The sequence below is a fragment of the Hyla sarda genome, unplaced genomic scaffold (assembly GCF_029499605.1).
Source record: "Hyla sarda isolate aHylSar1 unplaced genomic scaffold, aHylSar1.hap1 scaffold_1075, whole genome shotgun sequence".
In the NCBI taxonomy this organism is placed as follows: domain Eukaryota; kingdom Metazoa; phylum Chordata; class Amphibia; order Anura; family Hylidae; genus Hyla; species Hyla sarda.
This window is the reverse complement of record NW_026607695.1, coordinates 114017-125000: the sequence shown is the minus strand read 5'-3', so window position 1 is coordinate 125000 and position 10984 is coordinate 114017. Positions and strand designations below refer to the sequence as shown.

The window sequence follows — 10984 nt, the reverse complement described above, 5'->3', positions numbered from 1 at the left end:
TCGTTATGCTCTGCTGCAAACTAATGTCAGGAATCCATTAAATAAGGCTCTGTCCGTGGGCATCTCCCGTACGGACGTTTGTTTCCCCTGGCCAATCTCAGCGGGCTCCTTTCGGCATGTGGTTTCGGCCTATTCGCTCCATGGATTGGGGATATCTACAGAGTTTTTCAGCTTAAACCTTCAGGAAACTGAGGTAGGATAAGTGTGGGTTCTCTCTGTGCAACAACTTAATGGCTTCTTTTTTTGTAGATCTCTTTTTAAAATTCCATCTTTATTTCCATGGAGACTCTGGAGACTTAAGACTTTGGTTTCTTTCTACCTTTAAGGTTCCTTACGCTCCCTCTAGGATTTTACCTCCTTTTTCCTTAGTTTTCTAACTCATGACTTTGGGAAAAAGGGTCCCAGGTGACAAAATCAGTCGCTGAACGTCTACGTTATGCTCTGCTGCAAACTAATGTCAGGAATCCATTAAATAAGGCTCTGTCCGTGGGCATCTCCCGTACGGACGTTTGTTTCCCCTGGCCAATCTCAGCGGGCTCCTTTCGGCATGTGGTTTCGGCCTATTCGCTCCATGGATTGGGGATATCTACAGAGTTTTTCAGCTTAAACCTTCAGGAAACTGAGGTAGGATAAGTGTGGGTTCTCTCTGTGCAACGACTTAATGGCTTCTTTTTTTGTAGATCTCTTTTTAAAATTCCATCTTTATTTCCATGGAGACTCTGGAGACTCTGGAGACTTAAGACTTTGGATTCCTTTTTCCTGAGTTTTCTTTGGTGCACAAAGAAAACAATTGCCTCCCCGTCGGGGAATCGAACCCCGGTCTCCCGCGTGACAGGCGGGGATACTCACCACTATACTAACGAGGAATGGGTATGGTGCTTGCCATCACGGTAACCTGCTTAAATGAAGACAGCAGCAATTTCCACCCACCAGATCTAGGCAGTAGGGAGAAAAAGGAGTTTGAGACTGGTACGGTCAAAAAAGAGGAGACGGACTGGCCCGTACGGGGATCAACCCGCGACCTTGGCGTTATTAGCACCACGCTCTAACCAGCTGAGCTAACCGGCCATGTTGCGCATGTCGGCTGCCCCGGCCGACACCAGTGGGGATCTCACATTTGTCCCAGTCCTTAGAATAGGTACTGATAGCAGTGTGGAGAAAGGGAAGGGTGTCTCTTTCTCTGTCCTTGTCAGAGGCGACATCACGAGTGCTAGGGCTGACTGTGAACTGGGAACTGTATTCGAAACTTTATTCCACAAGAGAAGGAATCAGAAAGTATAGGAAATAACACGGCACCTGGAAGAGTTTGCAATCTAAAAGCCATAGGCCTTAGGCATGGGCTACACGGGGCCTTGTTGTAGCGCCAGTGATTGAGGGAAAGCTGCAGTCCGCATTTCAGCTGCAACTAACTCATGACTTTGGGCAAACGGGTCCCAGGTGACGAAATCAGTCGCTGACCGTCTACTTTACAAGTTATTGACTCTGGTATATGCTGTGCTGCAAACTAATGTCAGGAATCCATTGGATAAGGCTCTGGCCGTGGGCATCTCCCGTACGGACGTTTGTTTCCCCTGGCCAATCTCAGCGGGCTCCTTTCGGCATGTGGTTTCGGCCTATTCGCTCCATGGATTGGGGATATCTACAGAGTTTTTCAGCTTAAACCTTAAGGAAACTGAGGTAGGATAAGTGTGGGTTCTCTCGGTGCAACAACTTAATGGCTTCTTTTTTTGTAGATCTCTTTTTAAATTTCCATCTTTATTTCCATGGAGTCTCTGGAGACTTAAGACTTTGGTTTCTTTCTACCTTTAAGGTTCCTTACGCTCCCTCTAGGATTTTACCTCCTTTTTCCTTAGTTTTCTAACTCATGACTTTGGGAAAAAGGGTCCCAGGTGACAAAATCAGTCGCTGAACGTCTACGTTATGCTCTGCTGCAAACTAATGTCAGGAATCCATTAAATAAGGCTCTGTCCGTGGGCATCTCCCGTACGGACGTTTGTTTCCCCTGGCCAATCTCAGCGGGCTCCTTTCGGCATGTGGTTTCGGCCTATTCGCTCCATGGATTGGGGATATCTACAGAGTTTTTCAGCTTAAACCTTCAGGAAACTGAGGTAGGATAAGTGTGGGTTCTCTCTGTGCAACAACTTAATGGCTTCTTTTTTTGTAGATCTCTTTTTAAAATTCCATCTTTATTTCCATGGAGACTCTGGAGACTTAAGACTTTGGTTTCTTTCTACCTTTAAGGTTCCTTACGCTCCCTCTAGGATTTTTACCTCCTTTTTCCTTAGTTTTCTAACTCATGACTTTGGGAAAAAGGGTCCCAGGTGACAAAATCAGTCGCTGAACGTCTACGTTATGCTCTGCTGCAAACTAATGTCAGGAATCCATTAAATAAGGCTCTGTCCGTGGGCATCTCCCGTACGGACGTTTGTTTCCCCTGGCCAATCTCAGCGGGCTCCTTTCGGCATGTGGTTTCGGCCTATTCGCTCCATGGATTGGGGATATCTACAGAGTTTTTCAGCTTAAACCTTCAGGAAACTGAGGTAGGATAAGTGTGGGTTCTCTCTGTGCAACGACTTAATGGCTTCTTTTTTTGTAGATCTCTTTTAAAAATTCCATCTTTATTTCCATGGAGACTCTGGAGACTCTGGAGACTTAAGACTTTGGATTCCTTTTTCCTGAGTTTTCTTTGGTGCACAAAGAAAACAATTGCCTCCCCGTCGGGGAATCGAACCCCGGTCTCCCGCGTGACAGGCGGGGATACTCACCACTATACTAACGAGGAATGGGTATGGTGCTTGCCATCACGGTAACCTGCTTAAATGAAGACAGCAGCAATTTCCACCCACCAGATCTAGGCAGTAGGGAGAAAAAGGAGTTTGAGACTGGTACGGTCAAAAAAGAGGAGACGGACTGGCCCGTACGGGGATCAACCCGCGACCTTGGCGTTATTAGCACCACGCTCTAACCAGCTGAGCTAACCGGCCATGTTGCGCATGTCGGCTGCCCCGGCCGACACCAGTGGGGATCTCACATTTGTCCCAGTCCTTAGAATAGGTACTGATAGCAGTGTGGAGAAAGGGAAGGGTGTCTCTTTCTCTGTCCTTGTCAGAGGCGACATCACGAGTGCTAGGGCTGACTGTGAACTGGGAACTGTATTCGAAACTTTATTCCACAAGAGAAGGAATCAGAAAGTATAGGAAATAACACGGCACCTGGAAGAGTTTGCAATCTAAAAGCCATAGGCCTTAGGCATGGGCTACACGGGGCCTTGTTGTAGCGCCAGTGATTGAGGGAAAGCTGCAGTCCGCATTTCAGCTGCAACTAACTCATGACTTTGGGCAAACGGGTCCCAGGTGACGAAATCAGTCGCTGACCGTCTACTTTACAAGTTATTGACTCTGGTATATGCTGTGCTGCAAACTAATGTCAGGAATCCATTGGATAAGGCTCTGGCCGTGGGCATCTCCCGTACGGACGTTTGTTTCCCCTGGCCAATCTCAGCGGGCTCCTTTCGGCATGTGGTTTCGGCCTATTCGCTCCATGGATTGGGGATATCTACAGAGTTTTTCAGCTTAAACCTTAAGGAAACTGAGGTAGGATAAGTGTGGGTTCTCTCGGTGCAACAACTTAATGGCTTCTTTTTTTGTAGATCTCTTTTTAAATTTCCATCTTTATTTCCATGGAGTCTCTGGAGACTTAAGACTTTGGTTTCTTCCTACCTTTAAGGTTCCTTACGCTCCCTCTAGGATTTTACCTCCTTTTTCCTTAGTTTTCTAACTCATGACTTTGGGAAAAAGGGTCCCAGGTGACAAAATCAGTCGCTGAACGTCTACGTTATGCTCTGCTGCAAACTAATGTCAGGAATCCATTAAATAAGGCTCTGTCCGTGGGCCTCTCCCGTACGGACGTTTGTTTCCCCTGGCCAATCTCAGCGGGCTCCTTTCGGCATGTGGTTTCGGCCTATTCGCTCCATGGATTGGGGATATCTACAGAGTTTTTCAGCTTAAACCTTCAGGAAACTGAGGTAGAATAAGTGTGGGTTCTCTCTGTGCAACAACTTAATGGCTTCTTTTTTTGTAGATCTCTTTTTAAAATTCCATCTTTATTTCCATGGAGACTCTGGAGACTTAAGACTTTGGTTTCTTTCTACCTTTAAGGTTCCTTACGCTCCCTCTAGGATTTTACCTCCTTTTTCCTTAGTTTTCTAACTCATGACTTTGGGAAAAAGGGTCCCAGGTGACAAAATCAGTCGCTGAACGTCTACGTTATGCTCTGCTGCAAACTAATGTCAGGAATCCATTAAATAAGGCTCTGTCCGTGGGCATCTCCCGTACGGACGTTTGTTTCCCCTGGCCAATCTCAGCGGGCTCCTTTCGGCATGTGGTTTCGGCCTATTCGCTCCATGGATTGGGGATATCTACAGAGTTTTTCAGCTTAAGCCTTCAGGAAACTGAGGTAGGATAAGTGTGGGTTCTCTCTGTGCAACGACTTAATGGCTTCTTTTTTTGTAGATCTCTTTTTAAAATTCCATCTTTATTTCCATGGAGACTCTGGAGACTCTGGAGACTTAACACTTTGGATTCCTTTTTCCTGAGTTTTCTTTGGTGCACAAAGAAAACAATTGCCTCCCCGTCAGGGAATCGAACCCCAGTCTCCCGCGTGACAGGCGGGGATACTCACCACTATACTAACAAGGGTATGGTGCTTGCCATCACGGTAACCTGCTTAAATGAAGACAGCAGCAATTTCCACCCACCAGATCTAGGCAGTAGGGAGAAAAAGGAGTTTGAGACTGGTACGGTCAAAAAAGAGGAGACGGACTGGCCCGTACGGGGATCGAACCCGCGACCTTGGCGTTATTAGCACCACGCTCTAACCAGCTGAGCTAACCGGCCATGTTGCGCATGTCGGCTGCCCCGGCCGACACCAGTGGGGATCTCACATGTGTCCCAGTCCTTAGAATAGGTACTGATAGCAGTGTGGAGAAAGGGAAGGGTGTCTCTTTCTCTGTCCTTGTCAGAGGCGACATCACGAGTGCTAGGGCTGACTGTGAACTGGGAACTGTATTCGAAACTTTATTCCACAAGAGAAGGAATCAGAAAGTATAGGAAATAACACGGCACCTGGAAGAGTTTGCAATCTAAAAGCCATAGGCCTTAGGCATGGGCTACACGGGGCCTTGTTGTAGCGCCAGTGATTGAGGGAAAGCTGCAGTCCGCATTTCAGCTGCAACTAACTCATGACTTTGGGCAAACGGGTCCCAGGTGACGAAATCAGTCGCTGACCGTCTACTTTACAAGTTATTGACTCTGGTATATGCTGTGCTGCAAACTAATGTCAGGAATCCATTGGATAAGGCTCTGGCCGTGGGCATCTCCCGTACGGACGTTTGTTTCCCCTGGCCAATCTCAGCGGGCTCCTTTCGGCATGTGGTTTCGGCCTATTCGCTCCATGGATTGGGGATATCTACAGAGTTTTTCAGCTTAAACCTTAAGGAAACTTAGGTAGGATAAGTGTGGGTTCTCTCGGTGCAACGACTTAATGGCTTCTTTTTTTGTAGATCTCTTTTTAAATTTCCATCTTTATTTCCATGGAGTCTCTGGAGACTTAAGACTTTGGTTTCTTTCTACCTTTAAGGTTCCTGACGCTCTCTCTAGGATTTTACCTCCTTTTTCCTTAGTTTTCTAACTCATGACTTTGGGGAAAACGGGTCCCAGGTGACAAAATCAGTCGCTGAACGTCTACGTTATGCTCTGCTGCAAACTAATGTCAGGAATCCATTAAATAAGGCTCTGTCCGTGGGCATCTCCCGTACGGACGTTTGTTTCCCCTGGCCAATCTCAGCGGGCTCCTTTCGGCATGTGGTTTCGGCCTATTCGCTCCATGGATTGGGGATATCTACAGAGTTTTTCAGCTTAAACCTTCAGGAAACTGAGGTAGGATAAGTGTGGGTTCTCTCTGTGCAACGACTTAATGGCTTCTTTTTTTGTAGATCTCTTTTTAAAATTCCATCTTTATTTTCATGGAGACTCTGGAGACTCTGGAGACTTAAGACTTTGGATTCCTTTTTCCTGAGTTTTCTTTGGTGCACAAAGAAAACAATTGCCTCCCCGTCGGGGAATCGAACCCCGGTCTCCCGCGAGACAGGCGGGGATACTCACCACTATACTAACGAGGAATGGGTATGGTGCTTGCCATCACGGTAACCTGCTTAAATGAAGACAGCAGCAATTTCCACCCACCAGATCTAGGCAGTAGGGAGAAAAAGGAGTTTGAGACTGGTACGGTCAAAAAAGAGGAGACGGACTGGCCCGTACGGGGATCGAACCCGCGACCTTGGCGTTATTAGCACCACGCTCTAACCAGCTGAGCTAACCGGCCATGTTGCGCATGTCGGCTGCCCCGGCCGACACCAGTGGGGATCTCACATGTGTCCCAGTCCTTAGAATAGGTATTGATAGCAGTGTGGAGAAAGGGAAGGGTGTCTCTTTCTCTGTCCTTGTCAGAGGCGACATCACGAGTGCTAGGGCTGACTGTGAACTGGGAACTGTATTCGAAACTTTATTCCACAAGAGAAGGAATCAGAAAGTATAGGAAATAACACGGCACCTGGAAGAGTTTGCAATCTAAAAGCCATAGGCCTTAGGCATGGGCTACACGGGGCCTTGTTGTAGCGCCAGTGATTGAGGGAAAGCTGCAGTCCGCATTTCAGCTGCAACTAACTCATGACTTTGGGCAAACGGGTCCCAGGTGACGAAATCAGTCGCTGACCGTCTACTTTACAAGTTATTGACTCTGGTATATGCTGTGCTGCAAACTAATGTCAGGAATCCATTGGATAAGGCTCTGGCCGTGGGCATCTCCCGTACGGACGTTTGTTTCCCCTGGCCAATCTCAGCGGGCTCCTTTCGGCATGTGGTTTCGGCCTATTCGCTCCATGGATTGGGGATATCTACAGAGTTTTTCAGCTTAAACCTTAAGGAAACTTAGGTAGGATAAGTGTGGGTTCTCTCGGTGCAACGACTTAATGGCTTCTTTTTTTGTAGATCTCTTTTTAAATTTCCATCTTTATTTCCATGGAGTCTCTGGAGACTTAAGACTTTGGTTTCTTTCTACCTTTAAGGTTCCTGACGCTCTCTCTAGGATTTTACCTCCTTTTTCCTTAGTTTTCTAACTCATGACTTTGGGAAAACGGGTCCCAGGTGACAAAATCAGTCGCTGAACGTCTACGTTATGCTCTGCTGCAAACTAATGTCAGGAATCCATTAAATAAGGCTCTGTCCGTGGGCATCTCCCGTACGGACGTTTGTTTCCCCTGGCCAATCTCAGCGGGCTCCTTTCGGCATGTGGTTTCGGCCTATTCGCTCCATGGATTGGGGATATCTACAGAGTTTTTCAGCTTAAACCTTCAGGAAACTGAGGTAGGATAAGTGTGGGTTCTCTCTGTGCAACGACTTAATGGCTTCTTTTTTTGTAGATCTCTTTTTAAAATTCCATCTTTATTTTCATGGAGACTCTGGAGACTCTGGAGACTTAAGACTTTGGATTCCTTTTTCCTGAGTTTTCTTTGGTGCACAAAGAAAACAATTGCCTCCCCGTCGGGGAATCGAACCCCGGTCTCCCGCGAGACAGGCGGGGATACTCACCACTATACTAACGAGGAATGGGTATGGTGCTTGCCATCACGGTAACCTGCTTAAATGAAGACAGCAGCAATTTCCACCCACCAGATCTAGGCAGTAGGGAGAAAAAGGAGTTTGAGACTGGTACGGTCAAAAAAGAGGAGACGGACTGGCCCGTACGGGGATCGAACCCGCGACCTTGGCGTTATTAGCACCACGCTCTAACCAGCTGAGCTAACCGGCCATGTTGCGCATGTCGGCTGCCCCGGCCGACACCAGTGGGGATCTCACATGTGTCCCAGTCCTTAGAATAGGTATTGATAGCAGTGTGGAGAAAGGGAAGGGTGTCTCTTTCTCTGTCCTTGTCAGAGGCGACATCACGAGTGCTAGGGCTGACTGTGAACTGGGAACTGTATTCGAAACTTTATTCCACAAGAGAAGGAATCAGAAAGTATAGGAAATAACACGGCACCTGGAAGAGTTTGCAATCTAAAAGCCATAGGCCTTAGGCATGGGCTACACGGGGCCTTGTTGTAGCGCCAGTGATTGAGGGAAAGCTGCAGTCCGCATTTCAGCTGCAACTAACTCATGACTTTGGGCAAACGGGTCCCAGGTGACGAAATCAGTCGCTGACCGTCTACTTTACAAGTTATTGACTCTGGTATATGCTGTGCTGCAAACTAATGTCAGGAATCCATTGGATAAGGCTCTGGCCGTGGGCATCTCCCGTACGGACGTTTGTTTCCCCTGGCCAATCTCAGTGGGCTCCTTTCGGCATGTGGTTTCGGCCTATTCGCTCCATGGATTGGGGATATCTACAGAGTTTTTCAGCTTAAACCTTAAGGAAACTGAGGTAGGATAAGTGTGGGTTCTCTCGGTGCAACAACTTAATGGCTTCTTTTTTTGTAGATCTCTTTTTAAATTTCCATCTTTATTTCTATGGAGTCTCTGGAGACTTAAGACTTTGGTTTCTTTCTACCTTTAAGGTTCCTTACGCTCCCTCTAGGATTTTACCTCCTTTTTCCTTAGTTTTCTAACTCATGACTTTGGGAAAAAGGGTCCCAGGTGACAAAATCAGTCGCTGAACGTCTACGTTATGCTCTGCTGCAAACTAATGTCAGGAATCCATTAAATAAGGCTCTGTCCGTGGGCATCTCCCGTACGGACGTTTGTTTCCCCTGGCCAATCTCAGCGGGCTCCTTTCGGCATGTGGTTTCGGCCTATTCGCTCCATGGATTGGGGATATCTACAGAGTTTTTCAGCTTAAACCTTCAGGAAACTGAGGTAGGATAAGTGTGGGTTCTCTCTGTGCAACAACTTAATGGCTTCTTTTTTTGTAGATCTCTTTTTAAAATTCCATCTTTATTTCCATGGAGACTCTGGAGACTTAAGACTTTGGTTTCTTTCTACCTTTAAGGTTCCTTACGCTCCCTCTAGGATTTTACCTCCTTTTTCCTTAGTTTTCTAACTCATGACTTTGGGAAAAAGGGTCCCAGGTGACAAAATCAGTCGCTGAACGTCTACGTTATGCTCTGCTGCAAACTAATGTCAGGAATCCATTAAATAAGGCTCTGTCCGTGGGCATCTCCCGTACGGACGTTTGTTTCCCCTGGCCAATCTCAGCGGGCTCCTTTCGGCATGTGGTTTCGGCCTATTCGCTCCATGGATTGGGGATATCTACAGAGTTTTTCAGCTTAAACCTTCAGGAAACTGAGGTAGGATAAGTGTGGGTTCTCTCTGTGCAACGACTTAATGGCTTCTTTTTTTGTAGATCTCTTTTTAAAATTCCATCTTTATTTCCATGGAGACTCTGGAGACTCTGGAGACTTAAGACTTTGGATTCCTTTTTCCTGAGTTTTCTTTGGTGCACAAAGAAAACAATTGCCTCCCCGTCGGGGAATCGAACCCCGGTCTCCCGCGTGACAGGCGGGGATACTCACCACTATACTAACGAGGAATGGGTATGGTGCTTGCCATCACGGTAACCTGCTTAAATGAAGACAGCAGCAATTTCCACCCACCAGATCTAGGCAGTAGGGAGAAAAAGGAGTTTGAGACTGGTACGGTCAAAAAAGAGGAGACGGACTGGCCCGTACGGGGATCAACCCGCGACCTTGGCGTTATTAGCACCACGCTCTAACCAGCTGAGCTAACCGGCCATGTTGCGCATGTCGGCTGCCCCGGCCGACACCAGTGGGGATCTCACATTTGTCCCAGTCCTTAGAATAGGTACTGATAGCAGTGTGGAGAAAGGGAAGGGTGTCTCTTTCTCTGTCCTTGTCAGAGGCGACATCACGAGTGCTAGGGCTGACTGTGAACTGGGAACTGTATTCGAAACTTTATTCCACAAGAGAAGGAATCAGAAAGTATAGGAAATAACACGGCACCTGGAAGAGTTTGCAATCTAAAAGCCATAGGCCTTAGGCATGGGCTACACGGGGCCTTGTTGTAGCGCCAGTGATTGAGGGAAAGCTGCAGTCCGCATTTCAGCTGCAACTAACTCATGACTTTGGGCAAACGGGTCCCAGGTGACGAAATCAGTCGCTGACCGTCTACTTTACAAGTTATTGACTCTGGTATATGCTGTGCTGCAAACTAATGTCAGGAATCCATTGGATAAGGCTCTGGCCGTGGGCATCTCCCGTACGGACGTTTGTTTCCCCTGGCCAATCTCAGCGGGCTCCTTTCGGCATGTGGTTTCGGCCTATTCGCTCCATGGATTGGGGATATCTACAGAGTTTTTCAGCTTAAACCTTAAGGAAACTGAGGTAGGATAAGTGTGGGTTCTCTCGGTGCAACAACTTAATGGCTTCTTTTTTTGTAGATCTCTTTTTAAATTTCCATCTTTATTTCCATGGAGTCTCTGGAGACTTAAGACTTTGGTTTCTTTCTACCTTTAAGGTTCCTTACGCTCCCTCTAGGATTTTACCTCCTTTTTCCTTAGTTTTCTAACTCATGACTTTGGGAAAAAGGGTCCCAGGTGACAAAATCAGTCGCTGAACGTCTACGTTATGCTCTGCTGCAAACTAATGTCAGGAATCCATTAAATAAGGCTCTGTCCGTGGGCATCTCCCGTACGGACGTTTGTTTCCCCTGGCCAATCTCAGCGGGCTCCTTTCGGCATGTGGTTTCGGCCTATTCGCTCCATGGATTGGGGATATCTACAGAGTTTTTCAGCTTAAACCTTCAGGAAACTGAGGTAGGATAAGTGTGGGTTCTCTCTGTGCAACAACTTAATGGCTTCTTTTTTTGTAGATCTCTTTTTAAAATTCCATCTTTATTTCCATGGAGACTCTGGAGACTTAAGACTTTGGTTTCTTTCTACCTTTAAGGTTCCTTACGCTCCCTCTAGGATTTTACCT

The 10984-nt window shown here is 47.0% G+C and overlaps 6 non-coding genes across 6 annotated transcripts; all 6 read right to left on the bottom strand.

The window, feature by feature from the left end:
- Positions 1–794: 794 nt before the first annotated feature.
- TRNAD-GUC (transfer RNA aspartic acid (anticodon GUC)) lies at positions 795–866 on the bottom strand. The gene has a single exon. It is a non-coding gene; the product is annotated as a tRNA-Asp (tRNA).
- Positions 867–2710: 1844 nt separating this feature from the next.
- On the bottom strand, positions 2711–2782 carry TRNAD-GUC (transfer RNA aspartic acid (anticodon GUC)). Its single transcript has one exon. It is a non-coding gene; the product is annotated as a tRNA-Asp (tRNA).
- Positions 2783–4821: 2039 nt separating this feature from the next.
- Positions 4822–4895, bottom strand: TRNAI-AAU (transfer RNA isoleucine (anticodon AAU)). The gene has a single exon. It is a non-coding gene; the product is annotated as a tRNA-Ile (tRNA).
- A 1412-nt stretch (positions 4896–6307) lies between these two features.
- TRNAI-AAU (transfer RNA isoleucine (anticodon AAU)) lies at positions 6308–6381 on the bottom strand. Its single transcript has one exon. It is a non-coding gene; the product is annotated as a tRNA-Ile (tRNA).
- A 1411-nt stretch (positions 6382–7792) lies between these two features.
- TRNAI-AAU (transfer RNA isoleucine (anticodon AAU)) lies at positions 7793–7866 on the bottom strand. Its single transcript has one exon. It is a non-coding gene; the product is annotated as a tRNA-Ile (tRNA).
- Positions 7867–9507: 1641 nt separating this feature from the next.
- On the bottom strand, positions 9508–9579 carry TRNAD-GUC (transfer RNA aspartic acid (anticodon GUC)). The gene has a single exon. It is a non-coding gene; the product is annotated as a tRNA-Asp (tRNA).
- Positions 9580–10984: the final 1405 nt, after the last annotated feature.